This window comes from Somniosus microcephalus, chromosome 1 (genome assembly GCF_052327205.1).
Source record: "Somniosus microcephalus isolate GS21.2 chromosome 1, FLI_Smic_1.0, whole genome shotgun sequence".
In the NCBI taxonomy this organism is placed as follows: domain Eukaryota; kingdom Metazoa; phylum Chordata; class Chondrichthyes; order Squaliformes; family Somniosidae; genus Somniosus; species Somniosus microcephalus.
In genome coordinates this window covers 56,506,495-56,534,067 of record NC_140987.1, presented here as the reverse complement: position 1 = coordinate 56,534,067, position 27,573 = coordinate 56,506,495, and the positions used below count along the sequence as shown (strand labels likewise).

The following is a 27,573-nucleotide window of genomic DNA, read 5'->3' as shown; positions in this document are numbered from 1 at the left end:
GATGGACGGGTCACATCGTCCACATGCCCGATACGAGACTCCCAAAACAAGCGCTCTACTCGGAGCTCCGGCACGGCAAGAGAGCCCCAGGTGGGCAGAGGAAACGCGTCAAGGACACCCTCAAAGCCTCCTTGAAAAAGTGCAACATCCCCACCGACACCTGGGAATCCCTGGCCCAATACTGCACAAAGTGAAGGCGAAGCATCCGGGAAGGCGCCGAACACCTCGAGTCTCTTCGCTGGGAGCAAGCGGAAGCCAAGCGCAGGCAGCGCACGTCAACCCAAGCACCCCACCCACCCGCCCCTTCAACCACCGTCTGCCCCACCTGTGACAGAGACTGTAGGTCCTGCATTGGACTCATCAGTCACCTGCGAACTCATTTTTAATGTGGAAGCAAGTCATCCTCGGCTCCGCCTAAGAAGAACTCTGAAAATCTGCTCCATCTGTTATTTGAAGTAATTTTAAGAATCTACTTTTTCCACACCATTTACCATCTTAATATACCTCAAAGATGACCTCTCTTAGTCACTTCTTTTTAAGATGAAAAAGCCCAAGTTTCTCTCGTGCTTCCTCATACCTTTGACACTAGAGATCAACCTCATGGCTCTTATCTGAACTGCTTCCAATACTTGAATGTCTCATTTGTGTCTCAGTTATCAGAACTGGACACAATACTCAAGCATGATCTGACTAGAGCACTAGAAGTTCATTTGCAACTTTATCAACGTGCCAGACTTAGTCAGTCAGCCTTACTGGAAGATATTTTATCATAACTCCCCATTGACCATTATATATTACTGTGCCAATATTTCCCATTTAATTTTGTTCTGTTAACTGTCATAATATAGCTGCAGGCTCCGGGTACTAAACAGCTCTGTGGAGCAAATTTCTAACACCATTCGCCCAACTCCATTGAGGGAATGTACTAGTATATTATTAGCATTGTGTGTACAGCAGACACTTCCTGTCCACTAAACCTTAATCTTGCAACAATTCTAATGTCAAGATTTACAATGGAAACTGTCAATGTAAACATTTACAATTGGATACATGTATGTTAACAATATCTTATCACTGGAATGCGCTATGTAAACAGTGGATTGTCACTGTGTTCTTGCAGGCTTGCAGCCACTAGGTGGTGAGGTAGCACCTCCCTCTTTCCATCACCTAGCTCCAAACTCGAATAGCTGCAAAGTGCGGCACAGATCTTCTGCTGCAACTTTAGCTTCAAAAATTTACTGGCAAGTTGCTCTTTTTTTGACATTTCTTCTAACAGTTTCTGCTGCAGCCTAGCTAGCTGATGTACATTTTGGAAATGTCCCCCACCCAGATATACATCTTGCTTGATTTCTGCACTTTTCTACCCTGCTGTTGGTGATTCTGTAGGCCTCATCTGAGCTTCAGCCTTTAAAAAAAAAAAACTTCAGCCCCCATCTCCAGGAACATAACCCTGCTGCAATTTTTAAGAAAAATATTTCTTGGTGTCCCAATGGTAATTTTCTTTTAATAAAAAATGCTCTGGCCAGTCTTGCTCGATTGGCTTTGTGGCCCCTGGCCCAGCGAGCTCCACCTCTCTGTGAGAGGCCCTCCATCTGGGCTCCAATTTTTGCTTCTCCCGTTATCTCAATAATATAATTTTTTTTTTTTTTTTAAACTAACTGCTAAATGAAGACAACCTATGATCTTTTAATTCACTGAAAGGAATTAACATTACGGTTTCTGGGGGTTCAATGTGCTACTTTTAATTATTTTCTCAAGATGTGTGCTCGTCCCTTGTTGGCCTGAGGTGGTAGGCCGCCTTTTGTTTGATACAACACCACTTCACAGGACAGTTACTCGTCAACCACATTGCTGTGGGACTGGGGTCACATATCGGCCAGAGCAGGTAAGCATGGCAGGTTTCCTTCCCGGAGTGAATCAGTTGGATTTTTACGATAATCTGACTTTTACTGATACTACCTCATTTCCAGATTTATTATTATTATTTTATTTTTATTTTTTTTAATAGAAATTGGAATTCAAATTTTCGTGTTGGATTTTGAATTCCCATTCTGTGGATTATTAATGCAAGCCTCTAGATTACTAATCCAGTAACCTAACCACTGTGGTAAAACCACCAATGAACTCCTGTACAAATGAATAACTGTCTTTAAAGCAATGTTACAGCACCTATGTCCGTTTGCTGAGTGTAAACAAGCTTTCTGTAAAAACCCTGAAACAACGCGATGACGTCATCACGTTGGTCACGTGGTGTCCCGAGTGGCGGGAAACGTGATGACGTCATGGGTGGGAGGTTCTGAGTTCAGACCTCGTGGAACAAGCTACTGTATAGACCTGTTTGCTGTTGCTCCTGCATGCTTTTGTTTTGTTCACCAGTTTAATTAAATTCGGTTAATTTACTGAACTGACTCGACCTCAGTGATTTAGATAGGAATCCGTTGATTCCTACACCACCACCACACTATCCTACGCTGTCCTGTCCCATTAATTCATCAATTTTCAGCCAAGCCTGTTGTATTAAAAAAATGTTTTTTATTTCACTAATAAATTTACTCAAATCCATTAAACAGCCACTGCCATCAAGCACCGGACGCTTTAATTTAAACTTTTATGGGAATGATTGTCAATTAAGTAAAAGCGCCAGTTATTTAGTCTAATAAATTTGCTAACCATTTTCATTTACTGGCCAATCCCATTACCATCAAATCACCACTGCTTTTATTTAACTTTTGTGTCTTTAGTTCAGTCCCTCCAGGGATTGAGCACATAAAACTAGGCTGACACTCCAGTGCAGTGCTGAGGGAGTGCTGCAGTGTCAGAGGTGCCGTCTTTCGGATGAGGCGTTAAACCGAGGCCCCATCTGCTTTCTCAGGTGGACGTAAAAGATCCTGTGGCACTATTTCAAAGAACAGGGGAGTTATCCCCGGTGTCCTGGCCAATATTTATCCCTCAACCAACATAACAAAAACAGATTATCTGATCATTAGCACATTGCTGTTTGTGGAACCTTGCTGTGCACACATTGGCTGCTGCGTTTCCTACATTACAACAGTGACTACGCTTCAAAAAGTACTTCAATTGGCTGTAAAGCGCTTTGAGACGTCCGGTGGTCGTGAAAGGCGCTATATAAATGCAAGTATTTCTTTTTCTTTCTTTCAACTTCCCATCAGCAATGCGATGGAAGACCGACCAATAATGATGGTTTTCACTTTTAGAACTCGCACTGCAGCCAAGATAAAAAGGAAGGAATATTACATTACCAACAGGTGATCAATTTTACAGGTCAAACGGATTTGCTGACTTTAGCATTCCCCTCACTCCCTCTCCCCCGTACACTCCGAGATGGTGTTTCAACGAAGGTATAAATGGAGTCTGAGCTGGGGCTCCAACATTAGCTGTCTGACTGATACTCCAGCAGTACTAACCTAATAATGTTCAAATCAGCTAACCACGTTATAAAATAAATCAAAAGCAAAATTAAAAAGTTGGCTGCTGGAGGTTACACCAGTGAATGATGCAAGATCACTTTTGACAATGGGGGATGGCAATTGTTTTGCAAAAATACTCTATAGCAGGATATCCATAATACCAACATTTCTCTTACTTAAAAAAAATCTTTACTAAACACTTCTGTTGCAGTTTCATATCAATAATACCAGTTGTTTTTTTTGTTTTTGTTTTTTTAAAAGAGTTGTTAGAATGAAGAATGAAGAGGATTACATTAAATGGGTCATAACAGCCATTAAAAGGAGCTCCCAAAACTATTTATATGCAGATGTAAGTAAAATGGTTCGGGTCTAATAATCACTTCAGAAAATGTTTGTAACTCAACAGCTCCTGAAAAGCAAATGGCAATTATCACTGTAATCGTTGCAGACAATTTCCTCAAGACAGTAATTTGCCTTTGGTTCCACATTATTGATGATGATCTGGTATGAAGTGAGAAACAAAATAAAAATTACCCAGTCATCTTCATCAATTGTTGACATCATGTTGCCTTCAAAAGGACCTTTCAATTTAATTTAAAAACAGAACACATCTTCAGATCAGGGCCCACTCTATTTGCTGTGCATATCAATCATGTAAAGGCAGTGCAGTGCAGTCCACTCAGAAAAGTAATGTGTGTGCCGTCCTTCTCAAAGCATTATAATTCTTTTTAAGAACACACAACAGAAAAGCCTCGTTCTGTGCATTACTCCTTCAACAGCCTTGGGGACACCAGGCAGCCCATTTGTTTGTACAGACCAACATGATCCATCTATGGAGATTCTCATCTGGTTTACTCAGTAACAAAACAGGACAAATAAGTAATAAAACAAAGCTACAATATATTCCCACAGGCTATTCTTTCCAACGGCCTATGCTTATTAAAAGATTCACACTTCATACTGCCGCAGAAGTTCCTGACTAGAATGCATTGTGTGATGCCCTGCAACACTGACAGGATTGCATTCATTAAATGTAGCTCAGCCCCTCATTACAGAATGTAATATCATTTGTTAGCTCATAGAAACTCAAGACCTTCAAGGTTTTGAATTGAATTTATTTAGGTTTTTTTCTTCCTCCAAAAAAGTAGAATACCGATCAGCTTTTAGTTCCAAGCTACAGCTGATGATCACAAGTAAACGGCTGTTATTTTAGTCTCCCAGCTAAAAGTAGTTCACAATAGAATGGATTCAAGATGCTTTCTTGTTTCAAATAGAGGCGAAAAGTATATATCAGGTGTCCTCAGCAACTAAAAAAGAGACAAATAGTAATTGACAAAAATTATTGCATTTATTGTAACAATTAAAATTGGCACTATGAAAATAAACTGAAGTTCTAGTGAAAGAGAGACTAGAACTGAAATTGCTTTAAAATTAAAACCCTGAAATAAATATATACAAAAGCTAAAACTGGCAAAATAAAAATTATTGAAGAAAATGTAATGTCAGGCTGCTAATAAGACATAAGACGTAGGAGCAGGAGTCGGTCATTTGGCCCCTCGAGCCTGCTCCGCCATTCAATAAGATCATGGCTGATCTGATCTTGGCCTCAACTCCACTGCCCTGCCCGCTCCCCATAACCCTGGACTCCCTTATCGTTCAAAAATCTGTCGATCTCCACCTTAAATATATTCAATGACCCAGCCTCTAGTGAAGTCACTCACATCCAAGAGACAAATCAGACAATAGAGGCAGTTTGTAAAATGGCAAACATACATCACAGAATTAAACAATACCACAGTCCAAGAATAACAAGTCTGTGTAATTCTTTTTTAAATACAAGTGTCCCAAGTAATTTAAGCCTTTCAAAACTGTAAATTACAGAGACAATGGGCTGGATTTTCACTCAGAAGTCGGGAAGGAGGCGGGACTACAACTTTCGGGTTGTAGTCCCGCCTCCATCAAGATGCGGCCAATCCACGCGATTTTCCCTTGATTGACCCCGCCCAGCGGGCTCAGCAGGCCAATTAAGGGCCACCCGGCAACAGGTGACGTCACAGACTGAAATTTCATCTGTCAAGACGTGTTGACAGATGAAATATCAGCGTTTCACAGCTGTTTGAAGCTGTCAAACACTGACAGTCTTACTTCTAACATGAGTCCTTCTGCGCAGACTCAGTTAGAAATCTTACCGGCACTGAAAGCTGCAGGCTGTCACTTTTGACAGATCGCAGCCATTCTGCTTTCTGTGCTGGCTGAATGATGGACTCCCGAAACCTAGAGGAAGGAAGGCTATAAAGGTAAGTACAAGTAATTTAAACTTCTTTACACACTTTAGACACACCAAACACACTTACCTTTGCACTCATGCACCCATCACTCACCTGAACACCGACATCTCGACCCCTCCAAGTCCTTCAACCCGACGGCCCGACTCCTCTAACTTGGCGTGGTTTGGAGCCGTCGGGAATCCCACACGACAACCTTCAAAATAGGGATTAGGCTAAAAACTGCCTGTTAACAGGCAGTTAGTTGGCACTAATCCCTTCCCGCCTCGGGTCGGCGGGTCCCAGTGCGGGGCAGGTACCCACCTCCTTTGAAACTTACATGGAGGCGGGTTTTGTGCGGGATGGTGTCGGGACCCCCGAATTCAGGAATTTAACCCCCCGCACGCCTCCAATCCCGACTCCACAACACACTGAAAATTGACCCCAATGGGGGGGCTTTTTCAGGGGGGTCAGCGGGGTGCGTTTGGTGGTGGGTCGGCTGGGCAATTTTAATTTTGACAGTGGGTAGAGAACCCGCCGTCAACCCGCCTCCACGCTAGTCTCCCAGATGTTGGGTCTGTCAGTCATTTACATGGGGAGGCAATTTACATCACTAGCGAGATTGTTAAGAGGTGATTAGTTAGTATTTTATGTTTACCTTTATATTTTTAGAGTTCACCAACGGCTTCCCCGCTGCTCGGCGATCAGGTCAGGTAAGGAGGTTGGGTGTTGTGACAGCATGTGAGGATTTCTGAACTTGACAGCTGCAAATGGTCTATAAAAGCTCCCATTTCATAGGTCTTCACTTTGCAAGATTAGAAGCTGTTGCTTACTGCAGTTGGAAGACAGATTGAGCTTTATGCAGCTTGCAAGTGTTTGGAGCAAACTCCCTATCCAGTGCCACCTGATTGGAACAACCTCTCTCATCATTGACACATCGTTTCTGTCATCTCAACCTCACCTGCCATCTATTACATCAGCATCGGTGCCCTTGAAAAAATCTCACCTTGGTCCTCAGAATCTCACCACGATTAGCCCCAACACCAACATCACCAACAACACCACCAACCTTTTCCACAATCAGCTGATGTTGCACAGGACACAGGCCATCAGCACCCAACCACATTGCTGCCCAGGACACCAGAGATGGCCAGATTTACTTCAGTTGATGTTGTACACCCTGGCTGCCACATGATGTGCCAGGTTGGCAACACCCCACACCAACACCATAAAGCATCCCTACAATGCCCAAGCCATTCCTTTCACACTCATCGCCATTGCGGGGGAACCGTTCTGTCTCACCATTCACTACAACTCACTAAGCCACTTCCAAAAGTGCACACAAATCTGTCCCAAGAACGCAGTGTTGAAAATAAAGATTTCAATGTTTGACAGCACATTAACAGAAACATCACATAAACATTGGCTAAAACACCCAAGTGCCTACCCTTGTGTGCTGTTAGTTGGTATGATTGGACTAGGATGAGGGTGAGTGTGAGGGATGGCTAGTGAGATGGGGAAGTGATAATGTAGATAGAGAGAGATGGGTGGAGGTGCAAGGTAAGTTGGTGTAAGGATGTGCAGGAGCAGGGTAGGGAAGGGCACAGCAGGATGCGGTTGAGTGTGGCTTTGCAGTAACGTTTCGTGATCTACTGAGATCATTGAAAGATTTGAGCCACTGCAGCCTGGTCCTCCTAATGACATCCCTGCTTGTGTCCTCCTGTGCAATGTGCCACCAGGCTACGTTGATCTCCTGGAGAGGTCTCTTCCGCCAATTGGAAGGGAAGAGAGCCTCCGTGTGTGCTGTGACTCCCTCCATAAGCATGTGGAAGGAGTCATGGGAGAGCCTGGGTGCAGCCTTGCACCTCTGTGCAGCGTTCGTCAGTGTTTGCAGCACCTCTATGCTGTACAACACTGACAGCAGAATTGTCAAAAGCAATTTGCGCATGGTCACGAAGGAAACCGGCTGATGATGTGTCATCAGACCCGCTTCCTTCAATTGGCCGGGAAACGCGCTGGGCGGGCTTAACAAGCCCCATCAGTGTAAAATTCCATCCCATGTCACTTTGCGAAGAAGAAACAGAATGCACCTTTGTGGGAGCGTGAGGAGAGGTGAATAAAAGCTTGCTTGAAGAGAGGAGTTTGGAGAAGGCTTTTAACAGCTAGAGAGAAGGGAGAAACAGGGATTTGGGGAGAGTGTTCCAAAGAGTAGGGCCAACAACTTTGTCATCAAAGGTGAATGAGGTCAGAATCAGAATACTGTGGACACAGAGTGGGTTCAAAGCTGGAGCAGATTGCAGAGTTTAGGATGGGGTGAGGCAGTGGAAAGGTTTATAGATGAAGATTTTCAATTTGTTTTGATGGGGGTGGGGAGCCTATGTAAATGAGTAAGGATGAGGAAGATGGGTAAGCGGGCAGTGAAGTTTCAGATGACTGGAGTTTACAAAGAATGGATGCCATCAAAGAGGTTGTTGGACAACTCAAGTCTCAAAGTGCATGGGTAAGGGATTTGGCAGCAGTGGGGCCAAGATAAGGGTGGAGATGACTAATGTTGCAGACATGAAAGTAGAATACGGGATTAAGTTTGGTTCTAAACAGAAAGCAGACGTTGCATGGAATCTGGTTCAGCCAAGGGGGGTGGGAGAAATGGAGTTCATGACAAGGGTCACAGGATTTTGGCAGAATTTACATAGGAAATTCTAGTTCTTCCATGACTTCAGAAAGGCAGTCTGACAGCATGGAGATCGTTGTAGGGTCCGTGCAGGTGGTGTTAAGGTGGATATGGGTGTCACTAACATACACGTGACTCTTCCATCAACTCAGGGTTTGCCAAGACACTGTTCCTTTCTCTAGATCAGTGGTTTCTGTACTAATGATTCAATCCTATCCAATCTTGCTGATTACTGAACTCTACCTTTGTTAACTTCCTTCAAACCATAGTCAATGCACACAATGTTAATTCTTCTTGTAATCTATTGGCTGGATTAGTCTCCTTTTATATCCATGCCCTCTGTTGGAGAAATGAAAATCTCAACCATTTTAATTCTAAGATATATATGCCTTCATGTCTCTTTCAAGTCCAACCAACTACTACCATCCCACCTTTGACAGCTTCACCCATCAACATTTTTGGCCTCACTAAATCCTCTTTCCTTAAACAGAACACCCACATCTCCTTCAGCATTAAAGCTGCTCCCAAGAAGTTCAGTTTCCTCTTTTGGTCCAAACAATTATTTGACTCTTAACAACACACTATAAAGCCAAGGTCCATTCAAAGCTTCATTACTGCGCCATATCTAAAGCTGCTCTTCCAGCACTGCTGGGTTTGGATACAAGAAACAACTCATCATCTAATAGGCAATCCTTCACTCACATCTCGCTACATTTTTTCTCTCTCCCTCACAAAACATTATTGCCCAGCTATTTTGATACTGCTAGGATCATTGCCCCTGTGAATCTGTGTGTGTTTCTCCTAAAGTCCAAGTATACCAGCCTACATGCTCTTGTCTCCATTCCTTGCACACCTCATTGTGTAAAAATTAAAGGGTCATCACACGGTCTCTGACTGCAAGACATTCTTTCCCATGACATTTGAACTTATTACCCCTCAGTCACCAGGATTAAATGCAGATAAGCGATGCAAGATTACCTTGACTTCACACACTGTTGCAGCATAATTGCAACCAGCACAGTGAACTTTTGAAAATTGATGCTCGGAATCTTTTTTTAAATGTTGGTAAAGAGCTGTCTTTCCTATCGGCTCTCTGCCAACATTAACAATCCATCCAACGTTGGATACCAGCGAATACGTTACAATGTGGGGCAGAGTTCTATTTTTCTTGGCCAGAGTGCAATCTGGAACCGTGCACCACATGCTCCACATTGCTTCAAGCAGGTACAGTACTAGTGTCAATACCAGAGACAAAGCCTGCTCTTGCCCTCGACCCTGACCACCATTCTTTTAAAAAAATAAGGCAAACAAATCTGGGTTAACACACAGTTTGTTCAAACCTAGTATTGGGTGGGCACCAGGAAGAGTGTTATTTTGCCAGCTTGTTAGTACAGGTAGACTATCCTTTATCCGAAAACCTCGGGACCAGCCGTGTTTCGGTAAATTTCGGAAGGTATTTTATAAGACTGGGAAATTTGTGGGGGGTCGGGGTCGGCGTCGTGCGCACGACTTACGCTGAACGAAAACACTCTCGGTTTTCAGAGGATTTCGGTTTTCGGAAGTGCGGATAAAGGATACACTATCCCTTATCCGAAAGGGTGGGGGGTCGGCGGGGGGTCGGGGGTCGGGCGGGGAGAAAAGAATATCGGACAGGCCGCTGCAGCTATCGGACGGGCCGCTGTATTGTTGGGTTCACTCTCCCGGTATACCTCCTTCACACTGCCCGGCTCGGCCTGCAATCTCCTACCCAGGAGGGAACTCAGTGACCCTCTGCCCTGCTCAGCGCAAGTCGTGCGCCGCTCTGGTCATGTCGTGTGCACGACTTACGCTGAACAAAAAAACCTTCGGTTTTTAGAGGGTTTCGGTTTTCGGAAGTTCGGATAAAGGGTAGTCTACCTGTAATGTGTATAGTGAATATATTCATTAAGCCAAGAGGCTAATTCCTCAAAACAAAAGCACCTCAAGGCACTCTGTTGAAATACTCAATAGCTATGAATCCATGGCTGCTGTTATTTTACCTCAGTTAAATCACAAAAAGTAACATCCTGATCTTCCTGCCAAGCAAGGATACCCTCCAACATTAAACATTCTACAGCTATTACTCCTTTTTACATAAAATAAAGTTTTTTTAAATTCCATTAAAACTCTATTTTTCATTTCTAAAAATAAAAGACCGATGAAACATTTAGCATGGAGACTTATCTGACCCTGCCCTTCCTGACACACAGACACACATTGCAGAATCCAACTGTATTTTGCTTTTAAAAGGAGGTTATTATTTTCTCTCATTTCCTTAACTGGAAAGGAAACCTGCTGTCCTTACCCAGTCTGGCCTGTATGTGACTCCAGTCCCATACCAACGTTGTTGCCTCTTTAACGACCCTCTGAACTGGCCTGGAAAACCCCTCGGTTGTACCAAGCCTCTGCTACAGCATTTCAAGGCGGCGGCCCACCGCCTTCTCGGGGCAATAATGATGATCAATAAATGCCAGCCTCGCCAGCAAGCGCAGCCAGAGAATGCATTTTATTTTTTAAATGGTTGTCCTTACACCATTCACAGCAGAGATAATGGGTAATGCTAGGCCTCCACCAATGTGACTACAAAATCACCAAGAGGTAAGCACAGTTCGAGGTTGGCTCTCCCTCTGCAACATAGTGGAGGTCTGCAAGCCAGCAGTGTAGGGATCGGAGGCAGAAGCTCACATTGGGCCACCCAGCACTGCAGCAGACTTTTGTCCCGACCCAATTCTGTAACCAGCCTTCTCCAGCCCGACAAACCCCAAAACCTCTATTATCTGACTTTGGTTTCGACCAACCTCTCCTTCTTGAAGACCCTCCTTAAACCCCACCTCTTTGACCAAGTTCCTCTCCTAATATCACCCATGATCTGGAGTGGGCCTTTGACGCAGCGGTAGCATCCCCGCCGCTGGGCCAGAAGGTGTAGGGTTTCGAACCCCGCTCCAGACAGTCCCGGCAAGTGGAGTCGGAGCTCCGGCTCTAAATTCTGGGTTGACATCCAGCGGGATACTTGCGTCCGTGGGTGTGGGTGGCCCCCCCCCCTCGTATGGGTTGTGGGAGCCCATAAAACCCTCCCGCCATAGGGCTAACCACCCTAATGGCTGGTGTGGTTACGGTCACGGAAGGAGCGTTAACGCGGCCAGAAATCCTTCCACCACTTCATACAGTTCCCCAAAGGGAACAGTGTGAAGACACGTACGACGACGACCCATGATCTAATAGAATGGCGGAACACAACACATGGGGCTGAATGGCCTACTCCTCTTCCCATGTTCCTTCTCCGAGTCAGGATCCATTTGTTTTTCCTTACACTTCTGTAAAGCACCTCGAGACATCTTTCGATCTAGGCACTAGATCATTTAAGTCATCATTGTTAAATTAGTGCGATCCACAGCATATTTCACTTTAGCGTTTAGTAGTTCCGTATGGACTGGTCTCCAGTTATGCTACAGGCATTGGAGTACACGACCGAGCTCTGGCTTTCAACCATTCCCGTCAACATGGTGCAACAGATATAACTCGACAATCTATACACAAACAAACAGCTACACGAATGAAAGTGGCAAGCCGAGTATAATGGGAGCGGAGGCTCTCCTTCACGACGAGCCGTTTAAAAAAGAAAGATCCAATAACTACAAAAGTGGCACTTCTTGGTCCTGAAACATAACAGACGCACCGAATGCAAATTCCTGCTGTACAGCTGCACTACATTCAGAAACACGGGTCCCTTTTCATGAATTTGTCAGCTCTCAACTGCTATTAGAGTAAACTTCTCAAAGCAGTTAATCTTTTTACCCAGGAGAAAATACCCAATACAGCATCTTATATAAAGCAGCACTGGAGGAAATTCTAAACTCGCCCATTTTCCACACTTGTCCCCATTTTTACTGCATGGCATGTAATCCTCTGGAGAAACTCCCCTCAGGACACCAGCTTTAATGAGATTAGAACACCGAATTATAAAGAAAAAAAAATTAAACATTAAAGAAAAGGCCAGAAAAGAAAATGAATTTTTTTTTTTTTTTTTTTTTTAAAAAGGCTGACTCAAAAAGGAAGCAAGGAAAGATATGGAAAATTTAAAGGAGGAAAATCAAAAAACATAAAAATATGAAAACGAACACGAAAGAATGCAATACAAGGCAAACTGCTTCACATCTTAAATCCTTGTGCCTTCAGCCCTCTAGAATTCCTCCCGACGCCTCTCTGTCTTTCCACCTCCTTTAAGACTCCTTGAAAAGCCACCACTTTGACCACGCTTTGAGTCATCCCTCCTAATATCCCCTTCTTTGGCTTGGTGTCAATTTTTGTCAGATTGCACTTTTGTGAAGCACCTTGGGACATTTAAGGCGCTATATAAATACAAGTTGTTGGTGATTTTAATTTGGCTTGCTTCTTCTCGACACCTCGTCCCATTCTCCAGCCAAGAAGGTCAGCAACCGACATTCTCCTGACATTTGAGCTGATACTACATAAGCCAGTCTCTGCAAGGTGCACAGAAACAGCCCGTCAAATTTCTTCCCCATGTAGATTCAGAGCAGTGCGTTCCATTTTGAGCCTCCTACTGAAAACATGCCTTAGATCGGTGAAGAAGCACAGATACAAATTGGTATGCTACTATTTCACAACATGTTTTATTGCAACACCGATATGCTGCACCATGCTGATCAAGAGGATGCATTTTTCTTTGGCATTGATACATTTAAGTTTGCAGACGACACAAAGCTGGGTGGGCGTGTGCTGTGAGGAGGATGCCGAGAAACTCCAGTATGATTTGGACAGGTTGGGTGATTATACTGCATCTGCCATGCATCTGCCCAATGTGGATAAATGCGAGGTTATCCACTTTGGTGACAAAAACAGGAAGGCAGATTATCATCTGAACGGCAATAGATTGGGAGAAGGGGAAGTGCAACGAGACCTGGGTGTCCTTGTGCACCAGTCGCTGAAGGTAAGCATGCAGGTGCAGCAGGCGGTTAAGAAGGCAAATGGTATGTTGGCCTTCGTAGCGAGAGGATTAGAGTACAGGAGCAAGGATGTCTTGCTGCAGTTGCACAGGGCCTTGGTGAGACCACATCTTGAGTATTGTGTGCAATTTTGGTCGCCTTATCTGAGGAAGGATGTTCTTGCCATGGAAGGAGTGCAGCAAAGATTCACCAGGCTGATACCTGGGATGGCAGGAATGACGTATGAAGAGAGATTGGGTCGATTGGGCTTATATTCGCTGGAGTTCAGAAGATCGAGAGGGGATCTCATTGAAACTTATAAAATTATAACAGGACTCGACAGACTAGATGCAGGAAGGATGTTCCCGATGGCGGGGGAGTCCAGAACCAGGGGTCACAGTCTAAAGATAAGGGGTAAGCCATTTAGGACTGAGATGAGGAGGAACTTCTTCACCCAGAGAGTGGTGAGCCTGTGGAATTCTCTACCACAGAAGGCAGTTGAGGCCAATTCATTAAATATATTTAAGAAGGAGTTAGATATATTTCTTAAGGCTAAAGGGATCAAGGGATATGGGGAGAAAGCAGGGACAGGGTACTGAATTTGGATGATCAGCCATGATCTCATTAAATGGTGCAGCAGACTCGAGGGGCTGAATGGCCTACTCCTGCTCCTATCTTCTATGTTTCTAAGGGGAAGCTAGATAAGCACAGGGGAGAAAGGAATAGAAGGATATGCTGATCAGGTTAGATGAAGTGTTGTGGGAGGAGGCACGTGTGGGCATAGACAAGTTGGGTCGACTGGCCTGTTGCTGTGCTGTAGACTCTTATGTAATTCTATAAATAAAAATAATGAAATCAGTGGCTAAGACAGTAGATGCAAAGCTTTGCTTACCCCCCTTTCCCCGACTGAGAAACCTAGGTGAAGAGGCGAGGATCCATATAGTGCAGGATGCCATTAGTGTTGAAAACAGTAGGGAGAATAAGATCCAGTTTTCAAAGGCCTGTAGTTTGCAGGAGGAGAAGGGACTAAGGAAGGAGTTACACAGCTTTTGGGAGGATAGTAAAGAATGATTTTGAGTTGGAGACGGTATGCAGAGTCTCGATTTCAGTACAGCGAGAATGCATAAGAATGTGTAGGAAAGTGCATTTTGAGCTTAGGGAAATCTTAATTTAATATTCTGTTCTTCTCCCCTCTTCCTTCTCTCCCACCTCCCACACAGTTCACAGACACGTTTTTTTTTAAAGACACAAACAACTGCCTTTTCAGTCTTGTTACTATCACACATGACAGTAGTAGTCTTTCTCCTGCATTACAAGATAAATTATTGCAACCAATTTCTGCGCCTTCAGGCATACAGAATTCCCTCTCCAGAAAAATAATTTAACAAAATCAAAAGGCAAGCACAGCGTACATGAAACAAATCATCTGTCTGGAGTTCTTAAGGATTCCATTCACTTCAGTACTCTTGTTGATGCAGTGAATACATAAAAGATCCGATAAAACACCAGTGGGCTCCATCATCCCCAAATGAAAACTGAGGCTATAAATTTGGAATTCATTAAACACTAATCTACGATGCAATTGACAGCTAAATCAGAGGTTAGTTTGCTTTAAAATATACTGATTAAAGTTGTAAATAAATACCAAATTTCAACCCATTTCTTTAAAAAAAAACTCAATTTGTTCCCAGCATTATTCCCAGCATTATTCAAAACAACATGCTTTTACTGTGCAAGCTATATAGAGCACAACAAAGTACACATTCAAATCTACACTTAATCCTCTTACTGGTTAGAAAGCCTCATCAGATAGTATCAAGTACTTTGCAAAACAGCATCAATAAGTAATTAGCACAGTAATTAAAATTTAAAGCGTTTTCAATTATAAGAGAAAGCCGTTTTGTTTTAATTCTTGAGTCTTAGCTTAACTGATATACAACAAAGATTTCTTACCACCTTCCAAATGATGCCTTCTCTGCACATCCCAGTAGGATTTATACCTCCTATTTGACCAAATGCAAAAATCCTACTCAGAAAGTTCACTAAACCTTAAGAAGCTTATGTTGTTGTAGCCAACATGCCAGCATGAATCCCAACTTTAAAAGGTATGTAGAACAACTTCACCTCAGTGATCCATGTGATGCTGGACACCAGACTCTTTCAATATTAGAAGCGTCACTGCGCAGACTGTGTCACGCATCAAGTCTTTGCCTGGGCAGGTTCCTGTACAGTCGTAGAGAATTCAAGAGCACCTGGTCTAAGGTAACCAGCACACCATCCGTCAACTCATGAAGGCAGACTTGCAGGCATAGGGTATAAACAGCAACATTTATTAACCCAGCTTCTAAAACTGCTTTGACGGTAACACAAGGTTTCATTCCACCACCATGCTACTTCCTTGGGTAGCCATTAGCAGAGGCGGAAAATTTATGCACAAGCATTCTTGTTTAACGCAGACATAAAAATGACTGGATCCCATGATCGACATCTATCTACGTCACTTGTGCCCACAAAATGGAAGGCTATATCTCAGAAGAAAGTTTTAATTTTTAAAAAAAGGAAAAAATAGACACGTGAACGGTTATTCACATGCCCTGGATAAAGATAACGTAAAGGGTTATGGGGGGAGGGGTGGAAGTTATAAATCTAGATATAGTAGAAAGAGTAAATAAATTTAGGTCCTTAACAGGGTTGATTCTTGGATTTGGGGCTATTATGAAGGCATACTAATAGAACCAAACTGCATTTCACGGAAGATGTTCAAGGCCTTTAACATAACAAGATACAGATCAGAGTTTATTACATCTATCTTATCGCAAAACTAAAGGGCACTAGTGCAAAGTTAACAAGTTCCAGGAAGACTAAAGATCAGAATATATTTTTGCTCTCAATACTGGATATGTAATGCACTGCGTTCTGGTCACCATATTTACAAAAATAAAGAACAGGGCTTAGAAGGTGATCAAATAAATAAATCAATGAGGCAGAGGCAAAGAAGAATTTAGTCAAGGTCTAGCACAGAAGAACCAACACAAGTTGTAAAAAAAACCCACAAAATGCCTCAAGCTAACCTTACACCTAAGGGATGAGTTCATTAAATTTTTTTCGCACCTTCCTCCTCACCTCCTTTCATGAAGGTACATTTGCTTATAACATCTTTAAAGTAAAAAAAATCCTTATGTGCTTCAGAGGGAGGGAATTCCAGAGCGTGGAGCCTAGGTGGGTGAAGGCACGGCCGCCAATGGTGGGCCAAGCAAATGGGGAGGATGCACGAGAGGCCATTCATAGGGACGGAGAGAGGCCATTCATAGGGACGGAGAATTCGAGCAAGGGCTGAAGGAGGTAACAGAGACATAAAGGGACAATAGCAAAATACTGCAGATGCTGGAAATCCAAAATAACAACAGAAAATGCTGGAAAAACTCAGCAGGCCAGGCAACATCCGTGGAGAGAAAATAGAGTCAACGTTTCGGGTGAAAACCCTTTGTCTGGGACTGGGGAGGAGGGTGCCGAGAGTAGAAAATTTGTGGTGGGGGCCAAAGATAGTGGTTTCAGTCTTCCCAATGTTTTAACTGAAAGAAATTGCAGCTGATCCATGACTGGATATCAGACAAGCAGTGTGTCAACACAGAAGCAGTGGAGGGATCAAGGGAGGTGGCAGAGGTGTAGAGCTGGGTGCTGGCAGTGTACATGTGGAAGCTGGCCCCATGGCTTCAATGACGTCACCAAAGGGCAGCGTATATATATATATATATATATATATATGAGGAAGAGGGGGGGGGCTATGGATAGATCCTTGGGGGAATTCTGGAGGTAACTGTGTGGGGCAGGAAGAGAAGCCATTGCTGGAGATGCTCTGGCTATGAGCTGATAGGCAAGAATGAACTAAGCGATGGCAATCTCACTGAGCTGGGTAACAGAGGAAAGGCATTGGAGGAGGATAGAGTGGTCAACCATGTCAAAGGCTGCAGAGATTTTAAGGAGGATGAGGAGGAACAGTGCACCACAGTCACAGATGATGGTGGCAGAGACAGAAACATGATTAGGCAGATCCAAACATGGAGTTTCAGGAAAGATGAGCACAAATTTGAGATGAAACAACACATTTAAAAACATTGGAGAGGAAAGGATAGAGATGGGACGGCAGTTTGCAAGGGTGAAAGATCAAGGTTGGGATTTTAAGGAAGGGTAGTGATGACAGCAGGTTTGAAAAGGAGAAGGACAATACCTGAGGAGAGGGCACCAGTTACAGTGTCAGTTAGCATGGGGTCAAAAAGAGTAGTTGGGTGGTCAGCAGTTTAGTGGGAATGGGATTAAGGGAGCAGGAGGTGGATCTCATGGACAAGATGAGGTAATACATTTGGGGAGGGCTAACAAGGCAAGGGAATATACAATAAATGGTAGGATACTGAGAAGTGTAGAGGGACAGAGGGACCTTGCAGTGCATGTCCACAGATCCCTGAAGGTAGCAGGACAGGTCGATAAGATGGTTAAGACGATATACGGGATACTTGCTTTTATTAGCCGAGGCATAGAATATAAGAGCAGGGAGGCTATGCTTGAACTGTATAAAACACTAGTTAGGCCACAGCTAGAGTACTGCGTGCCGTTCTGGTCACCACATTACAGGAAAAACGTGACTGCACTAGAGAGGTTACAGAGGAGATTTACGAGGATGTTACCAGGACTGGAAAATTTTAGCTATGAGGAAAGATTGGTTAGGCTGGGGTTGTTTTCTTTGGAACAGAGGAGGCTGAGGGGAGATTTAATTGGTGTATAAAATTATGGGGCACCTAGATAGAGTGGATAGGAAGGACCTATTTCCCTCAGCAGAGAGGTCAATAATCAGGGGGGACAGATTTAAAGTAATTGGTGGAAGGCTTAGAGGGGAGTTGAGGAGAAATTTTATTCACCCAGTGGGTGGTGGGGGGTCTGGAACTCACTATCTGAAAGGATGGTAGAGGCAGAAACCCTCATCGCATTTAAAAAGTACTTGGATATGCACTTGAAGTGCCGTAACCTACAGGGCTACGGACCAAGAGCTGGAAAGTGGGATTAGGCTGGAGAGCTCTTTGATGGGCTGAATGGCCTCCTTCTGAGCCGTCAACTTCTATGATTCTATGAGCTCAGAGAGGGCATGAGTGGAGTTGGCAGAGGAACTAGAGAAAGCTGGGGGTTCAGGGATAGGACAGGGGAGCTTTTGATTAAGGGGGCAGAGGGAAGGGAAATCAACAATCCAGTGGCCAGAGGTAGGCCATCGAATGGGTCAGACATGGAATAATAGAAATTTACAGCGCAGAAGGAGACCATTCAGCCCATCATGTCTGTGCTGGAAACAAGCATCTGGAATTTCCACAGGGGTTCTCTCATCTCCCACCATAACCTTGGTGTGACACTGTCAGAACAATACAAACAACTAAAAACAGCCATTTGCGCTATTTCTACCAGAGTTCCAGCAATCTTCCAGCAAAGAAAAGAAAGACTTACATTTATATAGCGCCTTTCAGAACCTCAGGACATCCCAAAGCACTTTACAGCCAATGAAGTACTTTTGAAGTGTAGTCACTGTTGTAGTGAAGGAAACGCAGCAGCCAATTTGCGCACAGCAAGCTCCCACAAACAGCAATTTGATAATGACCAGATAATCTGTTTTTTAGATGTTGATTGAGGGATAAATATTGGCCAGGACACCAGGGATAACTCCCCTGCTCTTCTTCGAAATAGTGCCATAGGATCTTTTATGTCCACCTGAGAGAGCAGAGATACTACAGGAGAAATTTCAGACACAAATGCTCAGAGAAGGAAGCAAGCATTTTGAATACAGTTGGCAATAAACATGGTGACAAAATTGGGATAGAAACAGAAGGTTTAAAGCTCCCAGATCAGACGATACTAGATGCAACAACAATGGGCCCAGGAGATAATGGGCAGACTACTACAGGAAACTCTCGTTTAAACGGCACCTAAATATCCGGAATTCTCCGTTAACCGGCAAAATTCATACTCCGAAAACAACACCTCAATAACCGGAAATGTTGCCGAGTCCGAGTCTCCCGCGGTGGCCGAGTTAGTCAGTGGGGGTAGCTCTCCAAACTGCCACTACTCGGCTTCTTGGCGCTGTCGGAAGTCCGAACACCTCACTAACAGGAGTCTGACTCTCCCGCGCTGCCGGTAGTCTCTTCCAATCCGCCATTTTTCTGTTTACTGTATAAGTTTTGTTTTACTGTTAAGTAATTAAAGAGTTATGGATTACCCATAACTGGCAGTACTGTACTTAATCAAGCATCTTCCACCATCCATTTAACAACATTCTGTAGGGGAGTACCCAATTACTGTATACTGCACATTACTTGATTTTTTTAATTTTTGTTTGTTAAAAATAGCCTCGGTAGATAACCCTCTCCGTCACCTGGAATTTTTAATCAACCGGCACCATCCCGGTCCCGTCGGTGCCGGATACCAAAGAGTTTCCTGTACTTAACTTCATGTTGACCATTAATTTACTCCATTTTACAGCCTTCCCGACTCCCAAGTTCAACAACTTCGGATCATAACCACTGCTCCCATTTATTCAGACAGCAGGGGCTGGCAATGGTTCTGCTGTTGCCATTTACAGCTCCTCTAGACCCATCTTTTGTTTCTTTACTTGTCCCATTACCACCCCCCTTTTGCCTTGCCCCATCATCCCTTTTGTCATTTGATCACTCCCGCCCTCCATTGTATCATTGACCTTCCCTTTTCTTCTTCCCCTCCAGTTCCTCCTCACCATCCCAACCCCCTCATTTCCCTGGCACAAGTATTTCCTTATAAACTGCTAAATCTGTAACTTCTTCCATTTCTGACGAAAGGTCATCGGCCTGAAACGTTAACTCGGTTCCTCTCTGCACAGATGCTCCCTGACCTGCTGAGCGTTTCCAGCATGTTCAGTTTTTATTTCAGATTTCCAGCATCCACAGTATTTTGCTTTTGACTCAACTTAGTGTGATAGGTAAGGAAGTGATAAAGATGTATTATATGTCTACATATAGTGAAGTGGATAAATGGAACCCCAGGATAATTATGAACAAGTATGAAAAACCTCTCCGATGAATATCACCTACAAAAATCAAAATACTGAAGATGCTGGAAATAGAAACAAAAACTGAAAAGACTGGAAAAATTCAGCAGATCCGACAGCATATATATATTTTTTATCCACACATTTTGTTTGCGCCTTTTGTTCTTCTCTCCCACAGGGCAGCTGTCTTTCATTCTGCCAGCGCAATTCACACTTCATCCAGAGTCATCCTGTGTTTCTTAACCTGTCCCACTACCATCTCCTCTTGCCTTAAATATCTCTTAATGTCTCTTTTCTTCTCCTGCCTTCTATCCTATCACAGACCTTCCCGTTTGTTCTTTCATCCCCTCCCCCCTTTCCCAGCCCCTGCACTTGCTTTAAAATCTGTTCCATTTCCTGCTTTTTTCCAGTTCTGACGAAAGGTCTTCAACCTGAAACGTTAACTCTGTTTCTCTCTCCACGGATGCTGCCTGGCCTGCTGAGTTTTTCCAGCGGTTTCTGTTGTTATTTCAGATTTCCAGCATCCGCAGTATTTTGCTATTGTATTAGATCAGACAGAATCTGTGGCGAGAACAAGAGTCGACATTTCATGTATAAAAACGTCCTTAGTTCTGATAAAACAGTGGTTCTCAGACCCCGGGGGCCCATAGAAACTTTCCAGAGGGTCTGCGACAAAAACCCCAATTGGTGATTGAGAGCGAGCCAGTGCGGAGCTGCCAGGCGCCGCTGAACATGGCGGCGAGTGGTTACCATGGCAGCGGCTATGAGATGGGAAGGGAAGGGAAGGGAAGGCTTGCATTTATATAGCGCCTTTCACGACCACCGGATGTCCCAAAGCGCTTTACAGCCAATTAAGTACTTTTTGAAGTGTAGTCACTGTTGTAATGTAGGAAACGCAACAGCCAATTTGCGCACAGCAAGCTCCCACAAGCAGCAATGGATTGATGACCAGATAATCTGTTTTTTAAATGATGTGGATTGAGGGATAATTATTGGCCAGGACACCAGGGATAATTCTCCCGCTCTTCTTCGAAATAGTGCCTTGGGATCTTTTACGTCCACCCGAGAGAGCAGACGGGGCCTCGGTTTAATGTCTCATCCGAAAGTCGGCACCGCCGTCGGTGCAGCACTCCCTCAGCACTGCACTGGAGTGTCAGCTTTGATTTTTGTGCTCAAGTCCCTGGAGTGGGACTTGAACCCACAACCTTCTGACCCAGAGGAGACTGTCCTCGGTTGATGACTGTCTGGATTTAACCGTTTCACCGCTGCGACGTTCGCTTGCGCTTAAGTGGTACTGCCTGCAGCAGCAGCTGCTCGCAATGGATCTGGAGCTCTTTGTAAACTACTTTCTGTGTTAGTCATGTTCACACCAGAGTCTCAGTCTGGAAAACATCCTCCAGTTCCAGTGAGCCTTGCACCAGCTGCAAGTGGGTGACCAACTATCTGTCCTCACTGTTGCTGTTGTGAGGTCCACAAATACGACGAGGGAAACACAGCACTTCTTAGAAGGACCCAGGACAAGAATTAATTTACTCAAGAAGTGCTGAGAGAGTTCCAGAGGAGTGCTACGAGACAGGGCATTGACACCATTGCAAATTTTATTGGTGCAGGAGCTGCCACAGTAGGTTCCAGTGCTGGTATTGGAACAGATTCTGGTAGCCTTATTATTGGTTATGCCAGAAATCATTCTCTGAAGCAGCATTTGTTCTTGTGTGCTGTCCTTGGATTTGCCCTGTCTGAAGTTAGGGGATTCTTCTATTTAACGGTCGCTTTCCTGATTTCGTTTGCAACGTAAAATTTGCTGATGAACAGAATAGCCCAATCAAGTATAAATATAATTAATATTTCACTGGCTGCCGCAAATATTTATGTTGGTGTCATGGAAATGTACATTTCCCAAATCTGTTGTCAAAGGTTCCAATAAATCCTAATACAAGAAGAAAAAAAAGACAATGGGCCAGCAGCGGCCGCAATGCCACCACCAGCAACAGGAGTTGGAGGCGGGAAAGCGCAGGCCTGCTGTTCGGAGAGGAACCGATTGTCTGTAAACAAAGATGCCGTCCCGACTACCAGCCGGCTGCAGCAGTGCCAGGATACAGCCAAAAAGAACAGGCCCCGTAAGTCAGACATAAATTACATTCGATCTATCTGTCCATGGTCAAGGGCTGGCCAAGGAACAAATCTGACATCATAATCTGGGCAGCACTTGAATACACTGAATAACCAAATTTTTTTATTATTGTACAGGAAACTTTTTTTATCCGGCACCGACGGGACCGGCGTGGTGCCGGTTTATCAAAAAGTCCAGATTACAGAGAGGTACAGTAAAAGGTACGAGAGCCCCGTACACGGCCACAGATCCAGGCGTCCCTGTTGCTAAGCAACAGGTGCAGGAACCCCGGTTACACAGCCACAGGTCCAGGAACGGCCACTAATATGAAGTAAAACTTACCTGAACCTACTCCGGAATTTTGCCGGTTAACAGAGATTTCCGGTTATTTAGGTGCCGGTAAATCGAGAGTTTCCTGTACATGCATACATACTTGAGGGATTCCCGTTTTGTAAATGTCACCAAAAAAAAAAAAAAATGGCGGCACACACGGATGCAGCGGCTTTGTCTCTCCCGAGACTGAGCGTTTTCACCCTCTTTGAGTCTCTTCTGGACTCTGCTGATACAGGAGCTGAGCGCAGACCTACTATACATCCGGCAGATGCTCCTTGACATCGGGGCCAACTGCGTGCGGCTCACACTCGGCGCCATCGATCTGCCTCCCGACATCGCCCGACCCCCGGGACCAGCGTGGCGTCCTTCCCCAGCCGGAAGTCAGCGCAGACCGCGCAGAGAACGCAAGCAGAAGCGGGGTAAGAGGGCCGGAATCCAAAATAGGCTGAAGAGGGCCCCACACAAACCCTCCCTCCCAAGTATTTTCCTGGCCAACGTCAGGTCACTAGAAAATAAAATGGATGAGATCAAACTTGATCTCTCCTCACAGAAAAGGACAAAGGAATGCTGCGCCATGATCTTCACAGAGACCTGGTTGAACAACGGCATCCCTGACACCACCATCCAACTAGAAGAACGCACGGTCTTCCGCGCCGACAGAACTGCAGACTCCGGTAAGAGCAAGGGAGGCGGTTTGTGCATTTACACTAACAATGCCTGGTGCACTAACACGGACATAATCGATAGATCCTGTTCGGCTGATTTGGAATTCCTCATGGTAAGGTGCAGACCCTTCTACCTGCCTCGGGAATTCACGGCTGTTATCATCACTGCGGTCTACATCCCACCACACGCTAATGCCAAACTAGCACTGAAGGACCTCTACAGGGCCATCAACGAACAACAAACTGCGCACCCAGATGGAGCTTTTATCGTCGCGGGGGACTTCAATCACATAAACCTAAAAACTGTACTATCGAAATTCCACCAGAATGTTTCCTGCCCCACAAGAGGGGAGAACACACTGGATCAAGTCTACACGAGCGTTGTAGACGCTTATAAGGCCATTCCCTGCCCCCACCTTGGGAAGTCTGACCACCTCTCCCTGTTTCTAGCCCCGGCATACAAACCGCTCATCAAAAGAGTGAGAACATCAGTGAAAGTATGGCCAGAGGGGGCAGTCTCGGAGCTTCAGGATTGCTTCGAACGCACTGATTGGGGCATGTTTGCCCACAATGACATCGAGGAATACGCATCCACAGTGCTATTCTACATTAACAGTTGCGTCGAGGTCGTCACGACCCATAAAAATATCAGGACATACCCCAACCAGAAACCCTGGATGAACGGAGAGGTCCGCTCGCTGTTGAAAGCACGCGACACAGCATTTAAATCTGGCGACGCGGCGGCTTACAGTGCAGCTAGGACCAACCTAAAAAAGAGTATCAGGACTGCCAAAAGGAAACAGACACTGCGTATAGAGGATCATTTCCACAACAACTCGGACCCCCGGCGCATGTGGCAAGGCATCCAGTCCATCACTGACTACAAGAGCAAAAACACCAGCCCCCGGTTAGCGATGCCTCCCTTCCGGAGGAGCTTAACAACTTCTACGCTCGCTTTGACAGGGACAACAGGGAGCCGGCTACCAAAGCCTTGCCACCCCCGGAAGACCAGGTGCTCACTCTGTCGACCTCCGACGTAAGGGGTGTTCTACGCGGAGTGAACACACGAAAGGCTGCTGGACCGGATAGCATCCCTGGACGGGTACTCAAGGAATGTGCTGATCAGCTGGCTGATGTCTTCACCGCCATCTTCAATCTGTCATTGGCCCAGGCAGTAGTCCCTACATGCTTCAAGATCGCTGCCATTATTCCTGTGGCAAAACAAACGGCTGTGACGTGCCTGAACGACTATCGACCTGTCGCACTCACACCCATCATAATGAAGTGTTTCGAGAGACTGGTCCTGGCTCACATCAAAGCCAGTGTTCCCGCCTCTCTTGACCAACATCAGTTTGCCTATCGTGCAAACAGATCAACAGAGGATGCAATCACAACTGCTCTACACTCTGCACTAAATCACTTAGATGGTAAAGAGACCTACATCAGAATGCTGTTCATAGACTACAGCTCAGCATTCAACACTATCGTCCCCAATAAGCTGGCCACCAAACTCCACACTCTTGGCCTGAACACTTCCCTCTGCAACTGGACCCTGGACTTCCTAACAAACAGACCCCAGTCTGTCAAATTAGGTAACCACACCTCCCCCCGCCCCCTGACCCTGAACACGGGGGCCCCACAAGGATGTATGTTGAGCCCCCTCCTCTACTCCCTCTTCACCCACGACTGTGTGGCTGTTCATGGTTCCAACACCATCATCAAGTTTGCGGATGATACCACGGTAGTAGGCCAGATCACCAACAACGATGAGTCAGCCTACAGGGAGGAGGTCCAGCATCTCGTGAAGTGGTGCGCCGACAACAACCTGGCCCTTAACATCAAGAAAACCAAAGAAATCATTGTGGACTTCAGGAAGTCTAAAGGCGGAAGTCACACCCCCATCCACATCAATGGGGCTGTGGTGGAAAGGGTGGACAGCTTTAAGTTCCTCGGAGTCCACATCACGGAAGACCTCTCCTGGTCCCTCAATACCTCCTCTCTGGTGAAGAAGGCCCAGCAGCGCCTATATTTCCTAAGGAGGCTGAAGGGATGTAACCTGTCACCCCTGATCCTCTCTAACTTTTACCGCTGCACAATAGAGAGCATCCTGACGAACTGTATCACAGTATGGTATGGCAGCTGTAGCTACGATGACCGGAAAGCCCTGCAGCGGGTAGTCAAAACTGCCCAACGCATTACCGGCACCCGGCTACCGACCATAGAGCACATATACCAGAAACGCTGTTTACGGAGGTCACGGACCATCATCAAAGACCCTACCCACCCCAGCCACAGTCTGTTTGCGCTCCTGCCATCTGGGAGACGCTACAGATGCATTCGCACCCGTACGACCAGATTTAGAAACAGCTTCTTTCCCAGGGCTGTCATCCTACTGAACTCCACAAACAAACTCTAAAGCCTGCACATCTGCCAATGCACTTTATTATGGTTATGTTTATGTTAATGTATTACAAGCCAAATGTATGTTGAATGTTTAAATGTCTTAATCTAAACGTACACTCTCGGGAGCCGCAAGCCTACATTTCGTTGTATTGCACTTGTGCACTAACAATGACAATAAAGTTGATTATGATTATGATGATGAATGTCAGAAGATCCTGGTACAGTATCAATACACGGGGCAACAATAATTTAGATGGGGTACCTGCAATTACTGATCCATTTGAAAAGGGGTCCTTTAACCAAAAAAGTTTGAGAACCACTAATAAAACATCAGAAAAGGCAGCATTTATTGCAAATTCATGCTGGGCTACAATCCCATTTGCACTGAGTGCCCCCTAGCAAATTTCCCAAATACCTATTTCTCATGTGTGAGCCCATCCGATCAGTGCTGGCAGGTCACTTGACTGTGCGGCAGAGCGGACCTGGGAGTGGAGCGAGGAGCGCGGCGAGGTATAAAACTGGCAGCGAGCAGCGAGGCCCGACCAGAGCGGAGGAGCGGACCTGGGAGCAGAGCGAGGAGCGCGGCGAGGTATAAAACCGGCAGTGAGCAGTGAGGCTTACCAATTCAGCAGCGGCAGAGAGAAGTAAAAAGTAATCAAGTGTGACGTCACCAGGAAGCAGGTAAGTGATTGGTTGGTGAGTATTTCTCTCTTTTTTAAACTTTAACTCTGTGGTTTATAGTTACTAAGGACTCTCTGGTGTAGCGGGTACTGTTGGTAAACCGTTTAACTGTAGTGTAATTAGGGGGATTAATTGATTTAATTTAAATTCAATTAATTAAAGGGTAAGTCATGGCAGGACAGCCCGGCCACGTGGTATGCTCCTCCTGCGATATGTGGGAACTCGGGGACACTTCCTGTGTCCCTGGCAACTACATGTGCAGGAAGTGAATCCAGCTGCAGCTACTGACAGACCACATTGCAGCACTGGAGCTGCGATTGGATGCATACTGGAGTTTTTGCGATGCTCGGGACGTCGTGAATAGCACGTTTACGGAGTTGGACACACCGCAGGTAGAGGTTGGACAGGAAGAAAGGGAATGGGTGACCAACAGCCAGAGTACTAGGCGCAGGCAGGTAGTGCAGGGGTCCCCTGTGGACATCCCCCTCTCAAACAGATACACCACTTTGAGTGCTGTTGGGGGGGATGGCTTATCAGAGGAAAGCAGCAGCAGCCAACTTCCTGGCACCAGGGGTGGCTCTGCTGCACAGCACGGGAGGAAAAAGAGGGGTAGAGCTACAGTAATAGGGGATTCTTTTGTAAGGGGAATAGATAGGCGTTTCTGCGGCCACAAACGAGACTCCAGGATGGTGTGTTGTCTCCCTGGTGCAAGGGTCAAGGATGTCTCAGAGCGGCTGCAGAACATCTTGGAAGTGGAGGGTGAACAGTCAGTTGTCATGGTGCATATAGGCACCAACGATATAGGTAAAAAGCGGGATGCGGTCCTAAAAGTGGAATATAGGGAGTTATGAGGTAAATTAAAAAATAGGACCTCAAAGGTAGTAATCTCAGGTTTGCTACCAGTGCCACGTGCTAGTCAGAGTAGAAATAGAAGGATATTTCAGATGAATATGTGGCTACAGGAATGGTGCAAGGGGGAGGGATTCAAGTTCCTGGGACA

At 45.2% G+C, this 27,573-nt stretch overlaps 1 protein-coding gene and 1 pseudogene across 6 annotated transcripts in view; one reads left to right on the top strand and one right to left on the bottom strand.

Moving 5' to 3' along the window:
* The window catches only part of mast4 (microtubule associated serine/threonine kinase family member 4), a 571,101-nt gene that overhangs the window by 453,015 nt on the left and 90,513 nt on the right, over positions 1–27,573 (bottom strand). The gene's annotated exons all lie outside the window — the stretch shown is intronic.
* Positions 21,625–22,176, top strand: LOC147124098 (ATP synthase F(0) complex subunit C3, mitochondrial-like; annotated as a pseudogene).